Source organism: Mus caroli, chromosome 10, assembly GCF_900094665.2.
Source record: "Mus caroli chromosome 10, CAROLI_EIJ_v1.1, whole genome shotgun sequence".
Classification (NCBI taxonomy): domain Eukaryota; kingdom Metazoa; phylum Chordata; class Mammalia; order Rodentia; family Muridae; genus Mus; species Mus caroli.
The window spans coordinates 47795240-47821371 of NC_034579.1; the positions used below are offsets into that span (position 1 = coordinate 47795240).

The 26132-nt window shown below is 37.9% G+C and overlaps 1 protein-coding gene across 1 annotated transcript in view; it reads left to right on the top strand.

Moving 5' to 3' along the window:
- Slc35f1 (solute carrier family 35 member F1) overlaps positions 1-26132 on the top strand; it is a 415554-nt gene that overhangs the window by 298459 nt on the left and 90963 nt on the right. The window lies entirely within an intron of this gene.

The following is a 26132-nucleotide window of genomic DNA, read 5'->3' on the forward strand; positions in this document are numbered from 1 at the left end:
GGGAGGGAGGGAGGGAGGGAAGAGAGAAGGAAGAGAAGAAGAAGGAAGAGGAGGAGGAAGAGGAGGAGGAGGAGGAAAAAGAGGAAGGGAGGAAACAAAGAAATAAAGAAGCAAAGACAGAGAACAGGGCAAGGCTTTCACCTCTTGTCTCAGAACTCAGAACACTGAGACTGAAGAATTTTAAGTTCAAGATCAATTTCAACTACACTAATTATATTATGTACTATTTAGATAAGATTTAAATTAATACACAATGTGGCATAATATAATAATATGGTAAAATATAATATAATCCAATATGTAAAATAAAGCAAACCCTTCCCTTCAAAGATCGGGGTGATGATTCTTCCTGAGGTGGGGCACATGTGGCCCTTAAGTAGGGGGCCATGTATCCCTTAGAACAAGCTAGAAACATGAAAGGAAACAATTGGTATTCTCTCACCCCCCCTCCCTTCTTCTCCCCCCCACCATGGTCCTTCCCTCTTCTGGGTAGCTCCACAGTCAAGCCCTGTGCCCTGCTGTTGTGAAGAGATCTCTGCTTCTTTATTTTCCAGTCATATATAACCCTGGGAAATCATTTTTGTCTCTCGAATTTCCTACCTGGTAATTAAATGAGAACCCAACACAGAGTGTGAACAATGCTTGTAAAATCATGACAAATGACCTTGCAGTTTCCTTTGACCAAGATATTTACTGGGTATTTTGAAATCAGTCATTCTCTGGTTTCTTTATAAATGTTTTAAAACATGAAGAGTTCAAATTTTTGTGAGGAAAGTTTTATTTTAAAGTATCCCCTTTTTTTGGGGGGGGGGTATTTTTGGGCTTTGACCACAAAGACTTTTACACATAACAAAAGTCTCATTTAATTATGAAAGGAATTCATTCTTATTAAAATAATTAGAAAATGCATTCATTAAATATAACATTATCCATTGTGCTCTCATCAAACCACAAACACCTCTGATAATATTTTGATGTCATTTTTTGAATTTTTCTTTTCTTGAGTATGTATTCATTTATTTTACATAATTAAAGTCATGTTGTATTTACAGTTCTCACACCTGCTTTTCGTGTACTTAATATTTCAGCACAGACATTTTTTGCATTCGTTTATGGAGCCTTTCTCAAGATACTTTTAAAAGTAACTGTTTTTGCCTGTGGGGGTCCATGTTTGTAATCCTAGCATTCAGAAGACCAGTGTAGGAGGATATCGAGTTCAAAACCAGCCTAAACTATATAGCAAAACCCTCCCTCAAAACTAAGTAAACTCTCTCTTCCAAAGCCAAATATTTTAAAAGATGAAGTGAAATTGTCTAATAACTAGGTCTGTCACTTTTTCCACTTTTTGAAACCATAATATCTCAGAAGTTTTGGTTGTAATTTTAGAACACTGGTTTCTGCCCATTAGAATGACACAATCCCTTTACGTAGTCTTTCTGAGGGGTCTCTATGTCTGAAGGCAGTAGCAATCTAGCAAAGTTCTATTCACTTTCTCATAAATACTTAACATCTTACATATTTAATACCTACTTTCCAATATTTCCCTCTTTTCCTCCTTCCAGGACCATCTATATGACTGAAAGTAAAAGCACGCATTTCTAATTGTACCTTTCCCAAGGTTTGATCTACACTGTTGTTTTTTCAATGGAAAATCTTCACACATTGTCTTAGTGGTCTGCAGAGAAGGTGACAGTGGTACCCTAAGATACTTAGCTGAAGCAAAGAGAACAAAGGGTGCCTAATTATGCAAATAAATGCCCATCTGCTAGAGCTCTTCTGCCTGGAGGAACTTGAAGGGATGAGAAAAGTTGGCAGTTTAGACTTTGCCTCTCTGGGTGATTATTGCTCCTTATAATTAAATTTAGAGCTAACTATTAGGAGAATAATGTCTAGGGCTGCTAAGCACTCAGAAGGCAACATTAGGGAGGCGAGGGTTGGCACGAATGATTCAAGCTTATTCAAGGATCATCATCTATAGAAGAGGGGCTGTCAACCTTAAAGCTATATTGTGAGAAATTCGGGGGATGAGGGGCTTTTATGGGAAAGAAAAGAAGCTCAACAAGACAACATAGAGGAAGGCTTTGTAGGAAGTATGATCTCAGTCCCCAGTTCTAACTCTCCACTTGTTTCACTGACCAAAACATCCCAACTCCCCTTGACCTCCCAGAATTTGTTCTGCATTTTCTTAAAGCAGACATACTGGTTTTCTGTACATCAACATCAAAGCAATTGCCTTGCTTTGTGTTGGTTAATGCATAGAACTGGAAACTAGGGGGAAGTCTTACAAAAGTCATCAGATATTCTATGCTATATTCTTTTTGTTTTGTTTGTATGTTTGGGGGTGTTTTTGTTTTTGTTTTTGTTTTTGTTTTGTTTTGGTTAGGTTTGGTTTTGGTTTTGGAGACAGGGTTTCTCTGTATAGCCCTGGCTGTCCTGGAACTCACTTTGTAGACCAGGCTGGCCTCGAGTGCTGGGATTAAAGCTGTGTGCCACTATGCCCGTCCCTTCTATGCTATATTCTGTAACCCAAAGAAAGACCATGTAGCATTTAACTTCTTTAAATACATGGAAAGAAATGAGCACCTGAAATATTCAAATGCTTCATGTCACTCATTTTCTTTTTAGTGTCATATGATATAACCCAGACTCACCTTGGATTCTTTGTCTCCCTGCATTTGTCTCCCATGTACTGGGATTATAGGTGTATACTGCCACACCTTGCACCATGTCTTCTAATTTCTTCAGTTCGAGTACTATGTAGACTCAACCTTGTGTGGCATCCAAGATTAGACCTGCTGCTTTCAGGGGGTAGGGAGATACACATGCCTCCCATTTTCTAATTATTTTACAGATACATTATCATCATCATCATCATCATCATCACCACCACCACCTAATATATGGAAGATTTTGTCTGGTCTATGTGCCAACTGGCACTTTGTGGTGACAAGTGACAAAATCTAATTCTAATTTTCTTTAATGGAAACAAAATAAACCAACAAAACAAGGATGAAATTCAAAGGGAGGATTGAAAAATGAAGAGTGGCCGGTGTGGTTTGCTGGGTCAAATCATGCCTTTGGACCCTTCTGCCTGATGTTCACATCTCTTTATTCTGGCTCCCTATTAGAAAACTTTTAAAAGAAATTTCTTTTCTTGTAGTTCAAAGAAATATACCCCAGGCTCAACCTTCCTTCTCCAAAGTCTAAACATTAGGGCTGAAGGGCATCTTTGTCTCATCTACTCTGAATCCTAGATTATGTTCACATCAGATGATATGTTCAATCCACACCAGGCACTTTGGCCAGGGTAAAGTTAGATGTTTTTTTTCTGCACATTTGTGGTTCTCAACCTATGAGTCCTAACACCCCTGCCCTGAGGAGGGACAAATGACCTTTTCACTGAGGTCACCTAAGACCATCAGAAAACATGAAATTTACCATTATGAAGTAGCAATAAAACTAATTTTATGGTTGAGTGTCACCACAACATGAGGGTCACCACAACATTAAGAAGCACTGCTGTATATGAATTGGGGTATAACCTAGCTTAAGAGCTGTTCTACTCAAGTTCCTCCTTAACATCTTTTTATGGGATGAATTATATCTCTCTCAGAATCCCTAAGTATCTCGGGATGATCTGATTTTGACGATAGGGTCTTTAAAAAGATAGTTAAGAGATCCATGTGTGGAATCTAATCCAGTATGATTTGTTTCCTTAGAACAAGCGATTAAGATATAATGAAGAGGATACAGGGACAAAATTGCTATTTACAAGACAAAACAAGAGCCCCCAAGGGAAGAAAATGATTTTATAGAACATATACCCTGGCCTTTTAACCTCCATAATAGTGAAAAAATATATAAATCTTGTTAAAGGCACAGAGTTAATTATATTATTTCCTTGGTTGTGACAATCCAAGGAAACAAATACACCACCCTAGTCATGAGTAAATCCTTTCTTCTGATTTTCTGTTATGCCTTGTAGTTCAATTATGTATACATATGCATATCTTATATCTTTCTTCTATGACCATAAATCTTTGTGCAAAATATCTAAGATTAACTCACTTTCAGAGTACTCATAATATACTCATCAATTCATCAAATGATTATAACATAACTAATATAAACCATGAATACAAAACATACTAGGCACTTAATAATTTTTTTTACTAAGGAGATAAATGTGATCCTAAAAGAAACAGGTGACAGACATAAGTCATTATGGAATAGCAATTATTAAAGAATAATAATCAATTGAAGAACAACTAAAATCATGTAAGCATATTCTTCATATTGTATCAAACACACTGAACATATGTCATGCAGACTACCATGTTAATTAGTTTCATGTAGTCTCATGTGGTTTTCTGTAGCGCTAAGTGCTTGAGTGATATTAACAAGTCATCACTATTGTAAATTCCTTATGTGATCCTAGAAGAACTTTATAAAGCTGAATAGAAAGGGGTTTGAGAATTTAATTGACATATTCCCTAAATAATGGGATTCCCAGGTAAGAGTATTAACTGAAATTTCTAATAATAATTTTAATACATTGACATCGACAGTTTATAAAAATACAACTGCATGGAGTAAACTGTAAGGGTGCACTGCCGTTCTTATTCAACAAATATCTACACACCTTAATTCCAACAGAGACCTACATTTTGTCAGGAATCTATTTCATTTCTTATTATAGGCTCTATGGCTCTCAGGGAAACCATCCATGTCCAACAGGAGGCTACAGCTTCAAAAGGAAGCCAGGTGGGATATCCCTTCCCAGGTCTCTGAACCTTGAGCTATGTTAGAAGTTGCAAGGCACAGGAGAACAGAGACAGTTAGAGGGATTCCATTCTACCTGCAGTGCCCTGCCAGAAGAGGTCAAGTGTATTCATGCTACATTTGTTCTTGACTATCTATCTAGAAATCCACCAATCCAGTTCTGGGAGGTGGAATGCTCCTGAGGTTTAGACCAGAGGGATTGTCCCCAGTAGTTCTCCCACATGTACCCACAGGGCAAAATGGACCAGGAAAATGCTGATCAGAAGCAATAGGAAATATAAGGCAGAAGGCACAGAGAAGCTACCTGCAGCAAAACTGCAGCAGACAAGATTGCCCTAGTCACAGAGCTTCACTTCCTGTTCCAGAAAGTATCTGCTTCTTCAAATGGGAGCTTTGGTTCAGGGCTCCTTGCCTTTGTCCCCTCCAATGAGATGGTCAGTGTATCTAGAGTGGACTGACCTATTTCTCACAGGTAGGATCTTTGCATTCCCTGACCAAATGAAGGAATGGCTCATTTCTCAGGGATTTTTGAAAAAGTTAGATCTAAATATATATTCAAGTTTAACACTAGTAATAGTAATTCCATTAGTGAGACTTTGAGCCTTAAGAAAATGCCCCAGTACAGGGGACCACCAGGGCCAAGAAGTTAGAGTGGGTGGGTAGGGGAGCAGGGCAGGGGGAGGGTATGGGGAACTTTCGGGATAGCATTTGAAATGTAAATAAAGAAAATATGTAATAAAAAAATAAAGAAAAAAGAAAACTTTAGCCTAGTAGCAGACACATTTCTTTGTTTCTCCTTTGTGAAGGGAGAATGAGTTTCATCTCTATATGATACTTCCTGTAAGTTGAAAGAAGAGGATTTATATGCATAGATGGGTGTTGAGAAACCAGAAGACAGGTGATCATCCTTTCTCCCTTTTAGACAGTGTTTTCAGAGCAAGTAAATTAATTCAAGTATATGCATTGGAACCAAATTGTTTAGGATTAGACACGGGGAAATCCACTAGAAGTCTAATAAATGAGTATGGGTGGTATCAGTGACAGATGTTACTGCATTTTACATAGGAAGGCGATTACATGTGTGAGATTAAGAATGAAAGCACATGTTGCATGTAATTTTAAAAACCATGCATACTCCTTGCCTGGTGCCATGGCTCTGAAATCAGCCGCTGCCAACCGCTATCTCACTCAGCTCCCACAGCTAGCTTTGCCAAGCCATCCTGGTCTCACCTCAGCTTGGCCAAACTGTCAGTTCTGAAACTTTTCCCATGAATACCAAGAGAACTGTACTCCCTCTCCAAAGGCCAACCATCCCATGGCTAGCTCCACCAATGTTCAAAGGCTATGCCTTTTCTCCTGCTCACCTGAATTGCCACAGATCAAAAACAACAGATAGCCTTAGTATTTTAAAACTAGCCAGATAACTCAATTGCTGGGCACAATGGAATCTATTGCCCTAACTCATCAGCTATTCTATATCAGAATTCCGAAGGCCTATCGCTTCCCCTCCTCTTCCTCCTGGGACCAAGAAATCCCACGGTTTGTTTGTTTGTTTGTTTGTTTTGTGTTTTTCTTCACCTAGCAATTGGCTTCTGCCATCTTTATTGGCACAATCAGAACCAGTTAGGGAAACGCCTTTCTCTACAAGAATAGAAGGAGCCAGATTCACGATTGATGAGGAAATAGACACAAGTGCAAGATGGTTCTAAGACTGAGACTTCCTGTAGCTAAACCAGGAATATGCTCGGGAAAAAAAAAAAAGAGCTTTTGTAGGGCAAAGAATAATTGAGTTTAGGTTGCAAGAAATCAGTTCATAGGACTGGAGAGATGGTTCAGCAGTTAAGAGCAATGTCTGCTCTTACAGAAGTCATTGGTTCATTATGCAGCGTAGATGTGGGCAGCCAACAACAGTGTGTAACTCCAGCTCCAGTAGATCTTGTTTCCTTCCTTCTGGTCTCTGTGTGCACTGCCTCTGTGTGGTACCCAGATACAAGTAGGCAAAACACATATGTATATAAAATAATGCATACACACACATACATCAAATTTTTAAACATAAAAAGAAATCAGTCCACTTGATTATGTCACCATCTTAGTTACTTATAGGAGGCATTTTTATTTTCTGGTAGACGTCATAGCCTATTAGATATCCCGTAGGTTTTAGCATTATGTGTCAGTCCATGGTGCACAGAAGCTGTGCCTGCCTGGCTTGTTTCTGGCATGTGTTAGATATCAGATATCAGTGGCTCAACCTCTGTGTTGTTTTTGTTCACTCAGCAACTATGCCCCTGTAGTTGAGCTACATTTCCCTTCTTTTCCCCCAAGGCAGTGTGCCCTTTTCCTGTGTGACTCTTGGTATGAGTTTACTCAAGGAGCTCTGAGCAGGAGTGGAATCCGTGCTAGGCCAATGTTTCCTCCTTTCCGAATCTTTAATCTTGAAAATGATAACGAAAACTGCAAGAAGAACTAACCTTGATTTGTCCTAGCAACAGTGTGTTAAAAGGATTATCTTTACTTGGTAATGCTGGAGATGCAACCCAGGAATACCACAGAGCTACATCTCTGAACTCCCCCCATGCCCCCTGAGCTTGCATTTATTTATTTGTGTGTATATTTCATATGCCATAATGATCAAGTAGAGGTCAGAGGATTACTTGCAAAAGCTAGTCCTATTTACCATATAGTTCTAAAAATAAAACTTAGGTCATCAGGCTTAGCAGCAAGTATCCTTACCCACGAAACTATCTTCAAGTATTTATCCTTGATTTTAAAGATAGAGTCTCACTACGTTGCCGAGATTGAAAATGAACTCTCTACCCTTTTGCCTCTGAATCTTGACTGCTGGGTTATGATTGTATACTGCTGGATTAGGATTGTATACTATCATTCCAAGGATAAAGATGATCTGTTTTTCCTACATAGATGTTCCCTAAAGCCTAAGTAGATTTCTGAATTTCCACAAATCCAACTTTCCACCCTCAATTACAACTACCAACGTCTCTTGATTTCAATTGTGAAAAGCTTTATGTTGAAATCATACACTCAGCATATTCCTTTGGTAGCCCTGTTCCAAATCATTGAGGACAACAGTGTATCTAATTTTCTATGAAATATAGATATCAATTATTTTTTGAAAACCTCCTAATATTTGAATGCCATTCTTATTAAAATGTAAGTATAACCTGGATTTTGTCTATAAAAGGTTAAAACCAAAACTATTGAAAAAGAGGGCACAGAGGTGGAATATTCCATCACACTTATTATAAACCTGTTAGAACAAGTTAAAGCAAGTTGGAATGTGTCTGACCATTGTTTGAAACTGGGCAATGCATAACAATCCACTCCTGATCTGTTGAAGTGATCACTTCTCAACTCTTGAGTTGCTTCCTTAGCTCTTAATTAGAATCCATTCTTCAGTATTAATATCAAAGAACCAGAATCAACAGTCACAACATCTTCTAATTATTAGCACTGCACTAGCATTTATTTAAGGATTGCTGGATTTGATTGCTTTGGCCATCAAACATAAAATGGATAAAGCACAAACTGTGTTTAGTTTGTGTTTGCAAGAGTGGAGAGGAGGGAATTTCTCTACTGCTGGTAAATTGTAAATTTGTAGACGCTTTAGGGAGTTGTTTGGTTGTAGCTAGGAATATGAAAAATGTAAATACTCTATAAGCCAATAAGTTTGTACACTGGCAAGTTTTATGCAAGCCCCAAGACATATTTCTTGTAGTATTGTTTATGATAGAAGAATTGAAAATAACCTGTGAATTTGGCAATGGAAAGAATAGATAACTAAAATGTATAACACTGTGCTGCATATGTTTTAAAATGAGCCAGGTTTATTTGCATATAACATGGATAACTCACAAACAATGATGAATGAAAAAAAATCCTAAAGTTACAAAGTGATGTATAGCTATAGCATCGTACCAAAACTATAAACTTTATAAAACGCTTACAGAGCCACACTGTATGTGAAGATGTATACATATGTATAAAGGTGCATAAGATAAAACTGTCTTGAGAGCCAATTCACAAATTCCTTCTCATTGCTTATAAGAATGGAAAAAATATTGGAAGTAAAGGAAAGTGAAAACTTGAATTTTCACACATATGCATGCACAGAGAGAGAGGGGGGAGGGGGAGAGGGAGAGGGAGAGGGAGAGGGAGAAGGAGAGGGAGAGGGAGAGGGAGAGGGAGAGAGATCTAAGATTTTACTTCTCTCTTTAAAATGACTTTGAAAGAATTTAAATGGCCAATTCTATGTTGTGGCAGTGTTGACACAGTGCATTATTCCCTGTACTTCTCACCTTTGCAAAATAAAGGTCCTCTTTAAAGTTTGCTGTGAGATGCTTGATTTATCCATTGACTTTTCAGTGAACCCATCACTTGCTATTATATATAATATACATAGATATCAGTGGTTCAACCTCTGTGTTGTTTTTGTTCACTCAGCAACTATGCCCCGGTAGTTGAGCTACTTTTCCCTTCTTTTCTCCCAAGGCAGTGTGCCCTTTTCCTGTGTGACTCTTGGTATGAGTTTACTCAAGGAGCTCTGAGCAGGAGTGGAATCTGTGCTAGAGAGTTCCTGTATATATATAAAAAAAATCCTTTACCTGGTACCACCAAGAAGGAACAAAAATGATATGCCATGACCTGTTCTTCTCTCGAGGATCATATAATTTTAGACTTTGAAAGTTCCTATGGGGAAAAGTATTCGTAGGTTTGAGGATGTCTCATTGTGAAATGTTTTAATAGGTTGATGATATGAAATTATTGCACTTGCCATGAAATTGCATGTAGGTGGACTTCTCTCTTTGAAAACATAACAGGAAAATCACTACTTACAAAAGGTCAAATTAGGGTGTAATTGTCTATTTAAGAGGGAATTAGTCATTCTTAAAGTGATTAATTGTAGGTCTCTTCTCTGAACACATAAAATTGTGATGGTATTTAAAAAAAAGATCTCTTTATGTCTGTCTTTTGTTTTGGTGGACAATGTGGCCATTACGTAAAGTAGTATATAGGACAAAGAAAACCTTTTACCTGGTGTATATTGTTACTGGCATACAGTGAGTTCAGTACTCATAGAAACTTTACCTTTATAATCACTTCAGGGATAGCCCAGAGGTGAGATGGGTAACTTTATTTAGCATGAGCTAGAGACTCACCATTATTCCCTGGTGAGTCTCCATTACAGATGCCAGTACCAATTGTTAACTGATATAGCAGAAAACATGCAAAAGATTGCAGCAGGAACAGACAGTGAAGAAGGTGGCTGATTCGAGCTTCTGAGATGCTGAAGGACCAATTCTGCTCTTATCAGAATTTAAAATAAAGTCTAGGGGGTTGTTGTTTTGTTTATGTCTTCATTTTGGTTTTGGTCTTTATTTTGGTTTTTGTAGAGAAAAAGATGGGTTCATTAATAAAAGAAACTGAAATAGTGGGAGTTGAGAGCAAACCAGAGGAATTTCAGTACTATTGCTAAGGGATTTCTCTGAAAGAGCTACATCTTTAATAGAAACTTAGTTAATGTGTGTTGACTAACTGAGGCTCTGGCCTGTATGTTGAATGCACTGCATGAGGTTGTATCCTCTTGGGATACCAATGGGGGGTTTGACTCTGCAGTGGACCCAGTTCACTAATTCTGGAAGTGAAAGTGGAGCAGAGGCCACAGCTTTTCAGTTGCCACCTCGGAGGATGGTCTAGAACTTACTGTACTGAGTTCATTCTCTGCACAGGGCTTTTGACTGCCCTGTCAACACTCTGCTCTTCATTCCCTGAAGAAACCAGGTTCAAAAACAGCTAAGAAATGACAAGGAAGCCAAAAGGCCAGGCCACTGTGGGGAGTTAGGGGAGGGGTGGGACTAAAGCAGAGAGGGGATCGGAAGCATAGAGAGTCAAAGACTTATTTACCACATTTTATAAACAAGCTTTATTTTTAAATTTCTGGTCTCTTAAGAATCCTGATAAGCTTCAGATGCTGCTTCTGTTCTTTTCATTAAAAATACATGGTGTGAGACCTTTCTCTGGGAATCCTCTTCCTAATATCAGGGAGGAAAACGATATCCTAATATCCTGGACTGACTCCTGCTACAGTCATGGATATCCTTAATAGAAGCTGGTAAAAGTCCCTAAGTCCCAGGGAGAAGCTGTCAACCACTGTGCTCTTTCCTACCTGGATGTGGTCTGCTATCCAGGAGCTTCTTTGTTTGACCAGACTGTGAGGCACTGAGGTAGATAGATGAGGCTCAGAGGACCTGAAAGGTCCTTCTTATACCTTCTTATACCTAAAAAGAGGGGGGAGGGAATGTATAAATGCATGTGAGAAAAGCGAATTTGTGAAACTTTTCAAAATTAAAACAAAGACCAAGAAGTGATCTATGCTATACATAAAGAACAGTTTGCCTGTAAAGATAAGAGGCTCTTGTTGCTAGGCAACAGGCACAAGACAATGATGAGCCAGGAAGGTAGAAGTCATGAGTGTTTTTATGTGAATTCCTGTCAAAATAGGAAGCCTGCTAATAAGCTTCTCCCACAATGGAAAAATGGCTGAAATGGAGACATTACAGACTCAGAGAGGTGAGTTATCTTGAGTTACTTTGGCTAGCATAAATGTGATACAGCTAACACTTCTGTTAATGGAGAGTGATCTCTTTGCTCTAGTAGGCATGTTTCTACTTTCCCATTTTCTACTCAATGACTGTAACATTCCAGGCACTGATGTCTAAACATACTTAGCAGCTACCATGGACAGAGGCAGTGTTTTATTATCTTAGCCGTAGGAATGCAGCTCATCTTGAATGTAAAGCAAGGATGTGCTCCATCACCCACCCAGAAAAGGACTCATTGTCACTTAAAAGTGAGATTCACTTGACAGGTGATGGCAATTGTTCAAGTGTACTTGATAGCACAGTTTTCTCCCAACCCCCAGGAATATGAATGTTTCAGGAACCTTAAAGAGTTTGAGGTATATCTGAGCATGGTTTTTATTCTAGATCATTGTAGATTTTGGAATTCATATTATATTATTGCTACTTCCAAAAGAAAGTTATATGTGATCAAAGAAGGTAAGTTTCTTCCCTCTTTGCTTCCTCTGGATTTTGCAGAAAATTAACAAGGAACTTTTAAATTACTTTAAGTCTGAAAGGCAAGGATTGTTAGGAAATGCCCAAACTCTATTATCATAAGATTCAATAATAATTTATTTACAAATTTGGCATCATAAAAATTGATGGTATTTATTAGCTGTCAGGAAGATATTTATTACAGGTGAATTACTACAATATTCTTAAATTTTATTTGAAGATTCCAAAAACTCTGAACACAGACCAGCACTGCTTATAGCTATAAGTTACAGTTTAGCCCCCCAAATAGTGGATGTCCAGGTTTCTGACAGTTTCTCCAGGTTTTTCTTACACTGTGGCTTTGAATTAGATTCCAAAGTGATTAAAGTAGACTTTTTATGTGCTTTCCAGTGCTCCAGCCATTTTGTAAGAGCCAAAAACAAGCTAAAGAGAAGCCAAAAAGGAACTTAAACAACTGGAGAAAATCCCACAATTCTTCACATGACTATTTACAAAAGATTATTGCTTCAAATTCAATTCCATTGCTTTGTAGAAATGTGTTGTAGTGGGTTGTTGTTGTTGTTTATATGTGTGTGTATACACCATGTATGTGCAAGGAAACTCCTTGAATTTGGAGTGATAAACAGTTGTATGAAGCCAAATGTGGTGTTGGAAATGACTCAGGGTCTCCGGAAGACTAATAAGCATTCTATGCCCTCTATAGCCGTGCCATCCATTTCTATACCCTCTATAGCTTCAATTTCTATTCCACATACATCTCCTTAAAAAGTGAAAAAAAGGCTTTCAAACTGATAATTGAATGCACAGCATTATTCATAATGCCCCAAGGGGGAAACATCCAAGGGTCTATCATTGAATAAATATATAACCAATATCAGCTTTAAAAATGAACGAAGTTCTGATGCATCATGAACAGCATAATGAACTTGGAAAGCATGAAAAAAATCAGCCAGGTACAAAAGAATAGATAATGTATGCTTCTGCACATGTTAGGTGCTTAGAATAATCAGATTTGATGGTTCAACTTCCACTTAATGTCCTATGGCTGAAGATTGTGGAACAGGCTGTTTGTTCAATAGGTGCAAATTTTTCAAATAAAATGGTGAAAACTTCTGAAGCTCAATAGTGACAATGGCTGCATCACAGTACAAATATAGTTAATGTCATTGAAGAATACACTTAATGCACAGATAATAACTTTAACATTATGTGTATTTTGTCATAGAGAAAAACAATAATCTTGAAAAAGAGCATTGTTCATCTACATGGAACCTTTGAATTCCTCCTTGCTGACACTTTATCCTTCTGCTTCTTTCTCCTCTGACCTCAGGTTTAAAAATACAGCAGCAGCAACCCCAGAAGCCTTAATTTAAACTCTAATAGGATGCTACAAGGTCAGTTAAGTAATTTCCTCCCCTGGAAATGTAACTTTCTTGATATATTATTTATCTACCAGTTGGCTTGCCACTTCCAGCCACATACTTGAGACATCACAGAAACATCAAAAGGACAGTCTAATTTTTCTCTGCTTAGGTTAGCGATTCAAGGGCACATGGCATGGTACAGATGGCAGAGCCACAGACTGGACAGATGGCCTAATCTTTATCCTGAAGAAAGTGCTTTGGGGGATTTAGACCCAGTTATACCAGACCATGGATAAGTCATACTTTCTCTGCAGAAAATAGTAAAGCAAGAAGAACAGAGAAGCTACTCTAGGTGTGTGTAGGTATGGTTCACCAGACAAGAGGTGTGAAACACTCTTAATGTCATAGTACTAAATCTAGCCAGGTTAAATGTACTGCTAAGGAGGTATCAATGTCACAGCTAGATGTCATTTCTCAGATAGATGAATCCTACCACCCTACAGCACCACCCATATTTTCCCCTATCTTTGAAGGCAAATCTAAAAATAGCCTGGAGAGTGTGTGTGTGTGTGTGTGTGTGTGTGTGTCTGTGTCTGTGTGTATCTGTGTGTCTGTGTGTATGTCTGTCTGTCTGTGTTTGTGTGTGTGTCCTTTAAGTTAGATCTTTGAATTAGACCCAAGATGGAATTACTGTAGATAATACTTCGAACTATCTCCTGACTACATATTAAAAATCCCAATTTTAGACCATGAATCTTCCTTTCATCATGTCTTGACTACTAACTGGGACTCTAAAAGGCTTTCTTTTCACTGACATATAAGCTCCCAATCATTTTCTATGTCCAAAGAGATACATGGACAAATGTAACATCATTTTAAAAGCTGTTGAATAACCCAAAACATCTGGGACATCTCATACCAGTTACTGTCCATGCTAACCCTGAGTCTAGGAACCATAGGTGGGCTGTTAATAGAACCTGGATATGTTAACTTGAAAGCCATCTGTAATGTATCAGGGACTATTAACTTCTACAGATACTTATCTTCAGTTTCTAAAGATTTCTATCTTATCAATGGGCACGTATCTGAGAAAAAAGCTTCATGGTTTTAAGAATGACAATTAATAAGCATTGTTAGTAATTTTGTTGTGTTTTATTTTAGGATTTAAAAACTTAATATTGCAAAAGGGACTTTTGAGAATGTCTTTTATTCTATGAATTTTAACATGGCTCATCATTAACTTTCAACAGACAAACACTGGCAATATGTAGGCTGAATCAATGTCTCAGTGACAATAATAAATAAATGATTGGGGGAGTTAAAATGTCCCACAATTTCGTGATGTAAAAATGTATTAGAAACTAACAGAAATCGAGTTTTAGCTTCCTTGAGATTTGCCTGTATGGTATATATCTCACTATTTGTTTGTAATCAAATCACTAAACATTTGTTAAACCAAAAATGATGTATTTCTACAAGGGTGTAACAGGAAAGGATATAAAACAGGGATTTTTCCCCTGTTTACTAATTTTACTGCTAACCATTACAGGAGTAACACACTGAAACATTTTTAAAATACAAGCCAGGGATTCCAAATCAATAGGCCAATACATGGGACTATGAAAATTTATAGAATGGCTTATTATGGTTCAAAGTGAGGAAATTTCTCCAAGACTGGGTGGACTGGAGGGAAGGTCCTCATGCCTTTGTGGATAGTCTCAAGCCCCCAACACACCTTGGGATTCCAATCACCTTAGAACAGGGGTAACACAGATTCCTACACTAAACGCTACCTTGTTAGTAGCTTTCAATTACCAGCCAGCAATTAGCAAACTCTAGAGAAAATGTCTGAGAGAGAAACATGTCCAGAGTATTTATTAGTTTAAACCATACTGCCAAATGTAATCAAACACAAGTGACATCATAGTCTCCAAGAGTCTTTCAAAAGTATTCCATGCTCTTGAGTCCCAGCCCAGACATGTCTGAGATGGAGCCCAGAAATTGGAAGTTTTAATAGCACCCAAATTTAAAGAACAGACTAGACAAAACTGGGGAGAAGAAAAATGACAAAAATATTGTGGGACGCCTGACTCACCAGCAAGAAAGACACCACAATAGGATCCTTCTGCACACGTTTATTGGGCTGCGCATTGTCTGTGTAGGCGAAAGACTCCGAGCCCTGGGCCTCTCTTATATACTCTCTTATATACTCTCTATCAGTTCCCATCCACTCACAGCAGGCCACATCACCTCACCAGGTACGCAGCTTCAGCTAATCAGGGCAGCAGGGGCATATCTCCACCAAAATGGCTTCGCCAGTAACCTGGTACACCTGNGCAGCTCTCAGGATGTTTGTGGTTTATATGAGGAAGTCAGGTGCAAGTCATACGACTTAGCTGCAGTCCCTGGCGCCTTTGGGACTGCCGCCACATCCGCTCCCCACAAAATATGATGTATTGAAGTATACAATAATTTATACAATTTTATAGGCAATGGGTTCTATAATATTATGAATAAGTTTAAATTGTCTTGCTTTTTTTGTTCTTGCTGCCAAATATTTCATCATCGTTAACTGCTGCATTTGTGCCTGCATGTATGACCAGGGCTTGTAATATATCTTGTAACATCATTGTACTGTCTGCATCCTGGATATCTATGCCTGCAATGTGCTTTCTGCAGGATGCAAAAGGCTTTTCATGGGATACTAGCTTACTTCTTGTTATCATTTCCTCTATCATTATAGACAGTTGCATTTTGAACCATTGAATCTCTTATCACCAAGCTGGGTACCACCTTGTTCAACTGCTTCTATCTTTCTAGCATCCTGCCTTCAGATAGCAGGGCCAGCTGAATCCCTGGTAACTTTTTATTGAAATTCATTGTACAAAGAATTCCTTATAGAAATGTTTGTAACCCACATGTAGACAGGCACTTCCTATAAAGGAAAGTGCAAGACAGGACACTCTTTCCCATCATATAAGGGCAAGCTACACACACACACACACACACACACACACACACGCACACACACGCACGCATGGAGGCAGGGAATTTACAAGAGGTTCTTAGCTATTAAGAGCTTGTCAAGGCCTGTGCCAGTAGAGTTGTCAAATATTCCTCCTGACCTCCAACACTAAAACAAGGGCATGTATAGAGTGCATGCAATTCAAAGCCCTGTGTTTTCTAGCTGTTAAAAAAAAAACTTATAATAACTTCTACAAATCAAGGCCACAGTAAGGAAGAGTGAGGTCTACAAACATCAAGATAAAGCTACTGTTGATACTCCTATGTCCCAGCCTGTGCTCTACTACTGGCAAGAGCCTCTCTTCATAATGGCATACTTTTATTTTTTAAGTTTCTTATTATGAAAATTGACAACAATAGAAAAGGAAAGGGAATGCTATTTTGAACGCCACCAGCAACATTTCAACTGCAACAAATTCAACTGATGCCCAAGCTAATTTTACCGTTACACTCACCACTCCTTTTCCTATGAGAAGAATTTCAGGGTACATACATTCCATCTATAACTGTTTCAGTGTGTATTTCTAAAAGAAAATAAGTTAAAAACATTACAATAATGTCATAATTACACTGAAAAATCAATACACTCCCAAAATCCTGTGAGGGTTCAAGTTTTCTGTTGTTTCACAAATATATATGTTTTAGTTTATTCAGATTGGGATGCAAACAATGGTCATATGTGTCAGGTGATTGGTATTTTCCTTATGTTCTCTCAACCTAAAAATTTCACTTTTATTCTAATGCAATGCTGAAAATTCTTGATTATTATGAGCAATCCCTTCTAAACAGTCTTGGAGGTTTGATCAAAGACACATATTTCAATCACTCCATTTGGGTAGGAATGAGGTTCTGCATTTCTAACAAGCTCACACTTAATATCATTCAACAGAGCAAATGCAAAGCAGAAAGGTTATGACATGCTTGCAATCTGGATTTTGCTGATTGAATCTTCTTAATATGTTTTAACATGCTCCTCTAACCCATATCTTCTGAAGTGATGCTTAAGTGTAGAGACTTGTTCAGATTTAGAGATGCATATAGCAGCATGTAGGTGGTGTTTAGTTCTTGCCAAGAAACAAGAGACATGATGTGTTATTATTTCTTTCTCGCTACTGCTAGCATCAGGGTTTATTTCCACTTATTCATAAGGAGGTATCAAGCTTTTATGTTCTAATAATCACTACTTTATTTATTTATTAGGTACAATATAATCATAAACCATAGAATATTATCATAAAGTCTCTCATCTAATGTTAGTTACTCATTGGTGGAACTCCCACAAGGTCATGAGAAGAAAAGGGGAAGGGAATTGAGGTTTTCACTCTTCTACCAATTTTTAAAATCATGACTTGGTTTAAATAACATCGTATAGTTGTTGTGGTTCCTGGTGGTTTTGTAATTCATAAAAAACAAACAAACATGAATTTATCAAATTTCATACATTTTTGCAAACTTTATCATTTCCAGCTGAAAGTTCCTTCAGATTAGTCCCCGAATAGTTTGATAAAACATTGTAGTCTTGGAATGTTCCCTTTCTCTTGTGTGTGACAAAGTGACAAGATATTCTAGGCTCAGCCTGTGTATTGCATTTCCTTACCCCTATCTGTAAGCAGCCATTTCTCCAAAGGCCATTGTTTCTTTTAATGAAAAATGTGTTTGAAGATGATAATCTCAGTGTTATGGTACTTACTGCCATAGGCTGACATAAGAAAAAAATATTAATTCTATAAATACTTTCCTCAATATTTTTAGTTTGAAATACACATAAAAGAGAGAGGAGAGGGGGGAGAGAAAATATACTATTATTGCATTGCTTACATGCCTTTTTCTGAACTTATGTTCAGAAAAAAAAATAATGTGAAGCACCTCTGACTTGTTTCATTGTGTTTTCCTTGTAGAAAAAAAGCACCATTCTTGGAGAAGTAAATGTTTATAATAATAAAATTTTAAAAAAAAATTGAAACAGACCTTGGAAAAACTAACTTCTTGTAACTCCAGTTTTCTGATCTGAAAATATCTTCCTCACAGGGAAAGCCATCAGTTATCCAGTATTTACTGGAAACTGTATACTTTATATGCATTTCCTCCCACTTATAGAAACATTTCAAGTAAGTGCTATTTGCCTCATTTTATAAATGAGCACAGTTTCCCAAGGTGACACTGTCTGGCAAGTGGCAGCTACTGTTTTCATAGAGGTCTCTGACTTCATGCGTTTAACCCAGACTTTGAAGCATCAGGCAAACAAGAGGAAGAACACATGGTGCTGCTGGCCTTGTACCTGACAATTGTATTCAGTGGAAAATAAATGACAGTTAACAGACATGGCCTTGGTGGATATCTGAGGTGGTAGATGGGAGGGTGCATAGGAAGAACAGTCCAGCCAGCTTGCTGCTTTGCTAGGCATCTGGCACACTGACACTTGATCCTGTTAATTTCCCACATTGGGGCTAACCTATGTGTCCACCATGACAGATGCTCAAGTGGCAGAGCTCAAGGTCAGCCCTCAAGAGTTCAGGCTGGTACCTCCTGTCATGTTGTCCTTTGAAGCACGTGGCAGACATCCAGAGGCAAGCCTGCTTTAGCCTCTTCCCCTCGCATCGTGTGTCATTAGTTGCTACATAGCTCTTTTTGTTCAAAACAAAATTCACAAAACTGACAGATTCATCTGCCTAATGTCGAGAGACATCAGAGCCAATTACAGGATAGGTCCAGAAGGCAAATGGGGCACTTTTCACAAAACGGGATGAAGAAAAGGAAAATAGTCTTGTCATTAAAAAGGACAAATACATTTTCTTCTCAGCATGCTCACCCCAGGAAAATTGACAGATTTATATTAATACAGAGTTTCATTATGATTGCTCTGGATAATTTCAAATCAAAGCATTTACCCCCAACTCATCCCTGGTAAACCAACCATTAAATATTTTAGCTAGTGAGCAGGATTTCATATTATAAGTGGTATTTTCATGAGGATAGCAACTTCAGGGACAAACCACAAGACACTTTTTCTAAGGAGAAAAAATATTTCGAGTGTCACAAGGAGTGAGGTGTGTGTGGTTTTGTGTGTGTGTTTGTGTGTGTGTGTGAGAGAAAGAGAGAGAGAGAGACAGAGACAGAGACAGAGACAGAGACAGAAAGACAGAGAGACAGAGAGACAAAGAGACAGAGAGACTTTTAATCCAAGTCTGGGGAATTCATTGGGTTGCAACTCATATGGATTCAGAATTTTACACAAGAGTAAATGATATTTTGAGTTGAAAGAAAAGCAAATGAAAATGCTTAAGAACACAGTCCCAAGACATCTCCTGTTTTTCCTAAATTTAAGTTAAGTAAAAACATTGAAAGACTGTAGTTTTATAAGACTACCTTCCCTTGTGACACTTGTTGAGTTTTCACATGTAGAACCTTAAAACATTCCAAACTCAGCAATGTTCAAGAAAATCCCATGCAATTGATGCTTTGAAATAGAATTTGTCTGGGGCAGAGGGTGGATTTCAATTTCATCTGTAAAACCTTCTCAAAAACAGATCTGAAGCAAATACCACGAAACAATTTCTTAAATTAAGGTAAAGAATGTAATAATACTGTCGTATCCAACATTTTTATATGTATTTAATCATACAGATAACAAAACAATAACAAATAGAATACATTTAAATACCCAAATGTGGTTCCAAAGATTCTGTTCATTGCTCATAGGCTTCATTACCCTTTACAGTTAATAAGAATGAAATCTAGAGGAGATTTTAAAGCACTCACATTCATCAATTATAAGAGTATTATATTACCATGGATGGCTCTGTTTCATGAGCTTTGGAGGGACCTTTAACACAGGGACTCCAAGAATACATAGCCATTACTTTAATGTTTTAATGGTCTATTGTACAGCACTGTAAGACAGGTAGATAAATCTTCAAGAGCTGTTTTTTAAGGCTTACTTTTTTTTTAATCAGTCAAAAATAAAACGGTCTCTGTCCATCTTGGATAATTATCAAGTCTGTTGAATGTTTGCGGAACATCAAATGAAGCATCTATACTGTGTATTTCCTTGAAACTGTTATCAGCAGACTAGCAAGGCAACCTATCATTCACCTGAGCCCATATAATGAATGACTTGTATGTACTATTGGTTATTGTGATAAGTAACATCACTATAATCCTATTTTCAAGTAATAGATATTGAGATGTGACTTGTAGCCTCTGAATTTGGCAATTGTTCATCTTTTAAAATAGCAGGGAGAATGACCTGTGACTTTAGAATTGCTGCTTTGCGGTTAAATACACCATTAACAATTTTATGGCCTCTATTGTGTACTATGTGTCAAATACTCACCAAATTAATTTTGTCAATGTCATACTCTTGTGGGGGAGTGTGTGGGGGACTTTTGGGATAGCATTGGAAATGTAACTGAAATAAATACCTAATTAAAAAATTTTTGCAATAAAATAAGGAAGTGATAATTAAAATATAAAACCAAGAACACATCAAAAGATTATCCACCTTGATCAAGTTAACTTGATTCCAGAGATATAGGGATGGTTAAACATACAAAAAGAAAAAAGAAAAAATGAAAACTATTGCTGTGGAAAGAACAAGAATATTTGTAATAGATATATTTTAACAACCTCAACTTTGGTGTTATTTACCCTTTCTGAGATTACTAAATGTAAATTTTATTTATATATTATTTATTGACTATTTGTCAAGGAATGTTTGGGGCTGGAGATAAAGACCAAGATAACATCAATTTGTTCAGATTGTGAAAACCTAATGAGTAATAGAGATAAGTAAAGATAAGTTCTATATGTGGCTGGAGCAGTTATGAACAGAGAATATATCAGGGAGTCCCAACCCAGTGAGTAGCAGAATGCAGCAGAAGATGGCCTAGTCGGCCATCAATGGGAGGAGAGGCCCTTGGTCTTGCAAAGATTATATGCCCCAGTACAGGGAAATGCCTGGGCCAGGAAGCAGGAGAGGGTGGTTTGGGGAGCAGGGCAGGAGAAGTGTATAGGGGACTTTCGGGATAGCATTTGAAATGTAAATGAAGAAAATATCTAATAAAAAATTGTTTAAAATAAAAAGAAGTATTTTCTGGGTCATTGGAGACTGGAGGAACAGTACTTAGTGATCTATTGTTCTGAAGAGACACTGTGACCCAGGCAACTCTTATAAAAGAAACTATTGATTTGGAGACTTGCTTATAGTGTCAGAGGGTGTATTAGTTAGGGTTCTCTAGAGTAACACTTTATCTAAAACTTCTCTGATGAATCTGTCTATATAGAGAAAGGGGATTTATTAGAATGACTTACAGGCTGTGGTCAAGCTAAGACAGCAATGGCTGCCTCTGAATGGGAGGTCCAGGAATCCAGTAGTTGTTTAATCTACAAGGCTGGTTGTCTCAGCTGGTCTTTAGTACATGCTGGAATCCTGAAAAGGGCAGCTGTAATGCCAGTGAAAGAAAGCACTTGATAGTGAGAATGAGAGCAAGCAGGCAGATAGGGGGAGAGGGAGAGGGAGAGGGAGGGGGAGGGGAGGGGAGGGGGAGGGGGAAGAGGGAGAGGGAGAGACTCTCCCTTTTTTTTGCGACTTCAAATATCCAGATTAGAGGTGTATCTTTCTGCTTCGAATGATTATTAATGATTATTAATTATTAATTATGAAAATTTTATCACAGGTGTTATTATTCATTTGGGTTTTAACCAAAACAAAGGTTTAGTCCATGCAATGTGGTGCTAGGGCAGTAGCTGAGAGCTTTGCATCCTAATGTACAGGACAGGCAAAGGGGTTGGGGACTGGGAGAGAGAAGTCAAGCATATCAGGCTAGTATGGACATTTGAAACCACTAAAGACCAGCTGAGACAACCAGCCCTGTAGATTAAACAACTACTGAATTCCTGGACCTTTCATTCGGGGTCAGCCATTGCTGTCTTATCCTGACCACAGCCTGTTAAGTCATTCTAATAAATCCCCTTTCTCTATATAATGACATATATTCTCCAACAAGGCCACATCTCCTAATCCTTCACTGACATGCAAATATATTAGCCAATGGGGACCAATCTCATTCAAACCACTGCATTCCAGCCCCCTATAAGTTTATAGCCTAAAATATTGGAAAATGCATTTAGATCAACATCAGAAGTCACCATAGTCTTCTAGTCCTAAGACAGTTTCAAAAGCCCAAAGTCTCTTCTGAGACTCAAGGCAATTTCTTAACTGTATCCCAATAAAATAAAAAACAAATTACATACTTACAAAATGTAATGGCATAGGATATACATTACCATTCCAAAGTGGAGGAAAGAAAGCATAATGAAGAAATGCTGAACCAAATCAAAACCAAAAAGCAGTGGGGAAAACTTCAAACTCTGCATTTCCATGCCCATGTCAAAAGCACTCTTAAGATCTCCAACTCCGTTTAGCTTTGTTGAGACCAGCACACTTCTCCCTCTTAGGATGTTTCACCACCTCGTCTGCAGCTTTCCTTGACAGTTATCCCACAACTATGGCATTTCCAATAGCTTGGTGTCTCAAATATAATTAATCCAGGCTTTACCTTCAGAGCTTCAGGCAATGGTCTCTCTCTGCTTCCATGCAATAGCTCCCCTGTCACATGCTTGGACTCAGCAGCTTTTATTTTTTAACTGAAGAGGAAGATTCTATAGGCCCTCTACTTCTTTTGTATCTGACTCTAAAGCCAGAACTATCTGACCATAGTTGCCAATTTCTGCTGCTCAATGTGGCTGGAACTAGCCTTTCTAAATTACATTTGCATCAGCTTTCTGTTGTTGATGGTTGTATGGCTGCTTAAGCTTTCCTTTAATTCCTGTTAACAAGTTGAAAGCTTAGCTGGGTGGGTTCTTGTCCACTCTCTTTGTTCCACTTTGAATGCAACAATTTCTTTAAACTTTTTGTCTTCTTGTGCACTGGACTTGCTTCCCAAGATTATATTTTTTGGTGTTCCTTTTCCCTTCAAACTGTGCATTTTGTATTTCTTTTTACCCTGTTTAATTTTGGTTTTGGTTTGTTTTCCATTATAAATGTTCATAAGAGTGATCACTAATAGCCACATGCACAGTCAATACTAGGATGCCTTGAAATCTCCTTTGCCAACACCACTAATTCAACATTCTTCAACTTAGTCTCTGGCAACTTTTTAGGACAAGGGCAGAAGGAGGCCACATTCTTTGTCAAAATATCATAAAAATAGTCTCTTGGCCACTTACTAATATTTTTCCTCTCTGAAACATCTTGATCTGTGTCCCCATGTTGTCCTCCACACCACTGCTCATGTTCCTACTTGTATGGCCAACTAAGGCTGCTTATAATCCAAAGTCCACATTCCACCAACAAGCAATATGGTCAGGTTTGTCACAGCAATAAACTACTCCCTAATACAACTTCTATCCTAATCACTGTTCTATTGCTAAATAGAGGCACTGTGACCAAAGCAACTCTTATCAAAGGAAGTATTTAATTGGATGCTTTCTTACAGTTTCAAAAGATTAATTGATTTTCATCATTATAATTATAACAAATGGTATGGCAGCTTGCAGGCAGACATGGTGCTGGAAAATAACTAAGAACTTCTTAATATCCTGATCCACAGGCAGCAGAATAAAAGAGACAGACATTGGGCCTGGTATGGGCTTCTAAAGCCTCAATGCCCACCCTTAGTGATATACATCCTCCAGCAAAGTCACATCTAATTATTCCCAATATCTCATCAGCTGGCATGTAAATATATGAGCTTATGGGGGCCAATCTCATTCAAACTACCACAAGTACCCAAGAAGAGGGAGCAGCACTTAAAAGAAATCAGACAACAGAGAATGACTATTCTCTGATCCAAGGAAACTTTTCCATGCTCCAGCTGTATGTTTTTGACATTCTTAGCACTAGTTACTCTAGGAATGGGCATCAATAAACTGTAAGTGCCAGAGTTTAATATTAGGATAGTGACCACCCCTTGCTTGCCAAACACCAATTAAATTTTCTAAGATGTTGGATTTTGGGTTTTGTCCAAAGATGATAGGCCTATTCAGTCAATGGAGAGTCACTGGTTACAAAATCAATCTTGACGTAAATGTAGATTTAGACAATGCGTAGACAAGAAGCTGGAAGTGCTGTGCATGGGCATTGGACAGATTACTGCTATGAGGACCAACCCTGGGATCACATCCTCTGACTCTAGACTCAATTGCAAAATCAGTAGAGTAATTCACATTCCACAGCAGCCTCTTGACATCTTCAGATAGCTAGCACTTCACACTTTTCTCTGTTCTTTGTTTCAATCATTTCAAAACATTTAACTGACTATATATCAGTACGTTAAGCATGATAGATACATATGTGAGTGAGGGTTTAATGCTACCACCACCAAACCCTCAATACAGTGAAGAAGCAATTTCTAAGAAGTCTCAGTGCCCTGAAAGAACTAAAGAGAAGCAACTGTATATTGGATGGTTGGGAAGAGGGGTAGGCACATAGATGATAGATAGATAGATGATAGATAGATAGATAGATAATAAAATTTAAATGAATTGAGGCAATATATTAAAATATATGGCTCATTAAGACAGAGTTTTAGCATGATAAAAGCCTCCACTGTTAGAAGTGTGGCAAAGAGCAAAGTACCCTTCATATACATATGCATATATATTATACATATACATATATATTATACTCTTGCAGCCTCTGATAACCTGAAAGCTTAGTGTTCAGAGTCTCTATGAATTTGGAAAGGCCACTCATAAAAAAAAAAAAAAATGAGGTCTTCAAATCTCCGTGTCTGTCTCAAAGGAAGATAGGCCCTTGGGAATCAGTAACAGATTAAGCCAGTGGCAGGCAACCTCAAATAGAGTCTCCAATGCTCCTGGAACCTGGTATTTACATACTTAATAAGTTCATCCTCCTTAGGTGAGGCTAGACTTAGGTTTCTAGTGAATTGAATAGGGTAGAAATGTCACTTTGGGGGTGAGGTTATATGAAACATAATCTCCCTTTCCATTTCTGGAAGAAAGCTCACCACTGGCTTTGAGACAGCACCCTGAAAAGTCCCCTGTGGGGAAGCTTCCTACAGCCAAAGGAGGGTGCTTCCTTGTTAGGAAGCCCCCTTCTCTTCAGCCCTTCAGATGAGACCTCACCCTAGCTAATAGTTTGCCTGGCTAAGTTGCATCTAGATTCTTACCCCCTTAAAACTATAGCACAATAAAGGGTTCTTGTTTTAAACATCTATATTTTGAAATAATTTATTATATATAATAAGTCACATATATCAACATTATTCACTCAGAGATTCTGAATATTCAACATTGTGAAGACTTCTGAGATGAACTCAAAGAACTGTGTGTAATCATGACCAGGCTACTTTGATGAATAAGATTTATTTCAATCTGGAATAGATATGACAATAAGAATGAAGATATCTAAAGTCTGCTCAGGTGCTCTGAATATAAGACAAGGTGATGCAATTGTTGGCAGCACAGAGACAAGGGTCAGGTTGTGGTCTTCTCCATCCTAAAGCTTTCTTTCTACATCACTCACACATCTCTAGATTACACATAGATAGTCAAGCAAAAGAATATTCTGGATACCGTCTTGGAGCCTTAGTACAGACCTACTGCCACACACAAAGCTATTCCAATATCTGCTCTTTTTTGTCTGTATTTGTTTTAGCAGACTTTTGAAATTCATCATGCTTTCAGTTTTTTGTGCAATGCAACCTTTTGCATTCATTTTTTTCACTTTTCTAATGAAACAATTAAATTATTCTTTCATATATCTGTAAAAAAAAATCCCATGGTAAACAATGATCTATCCAGTGTATCTGGTATAGAAGCTAATTTGGAGCCCTGAAAGTGACCA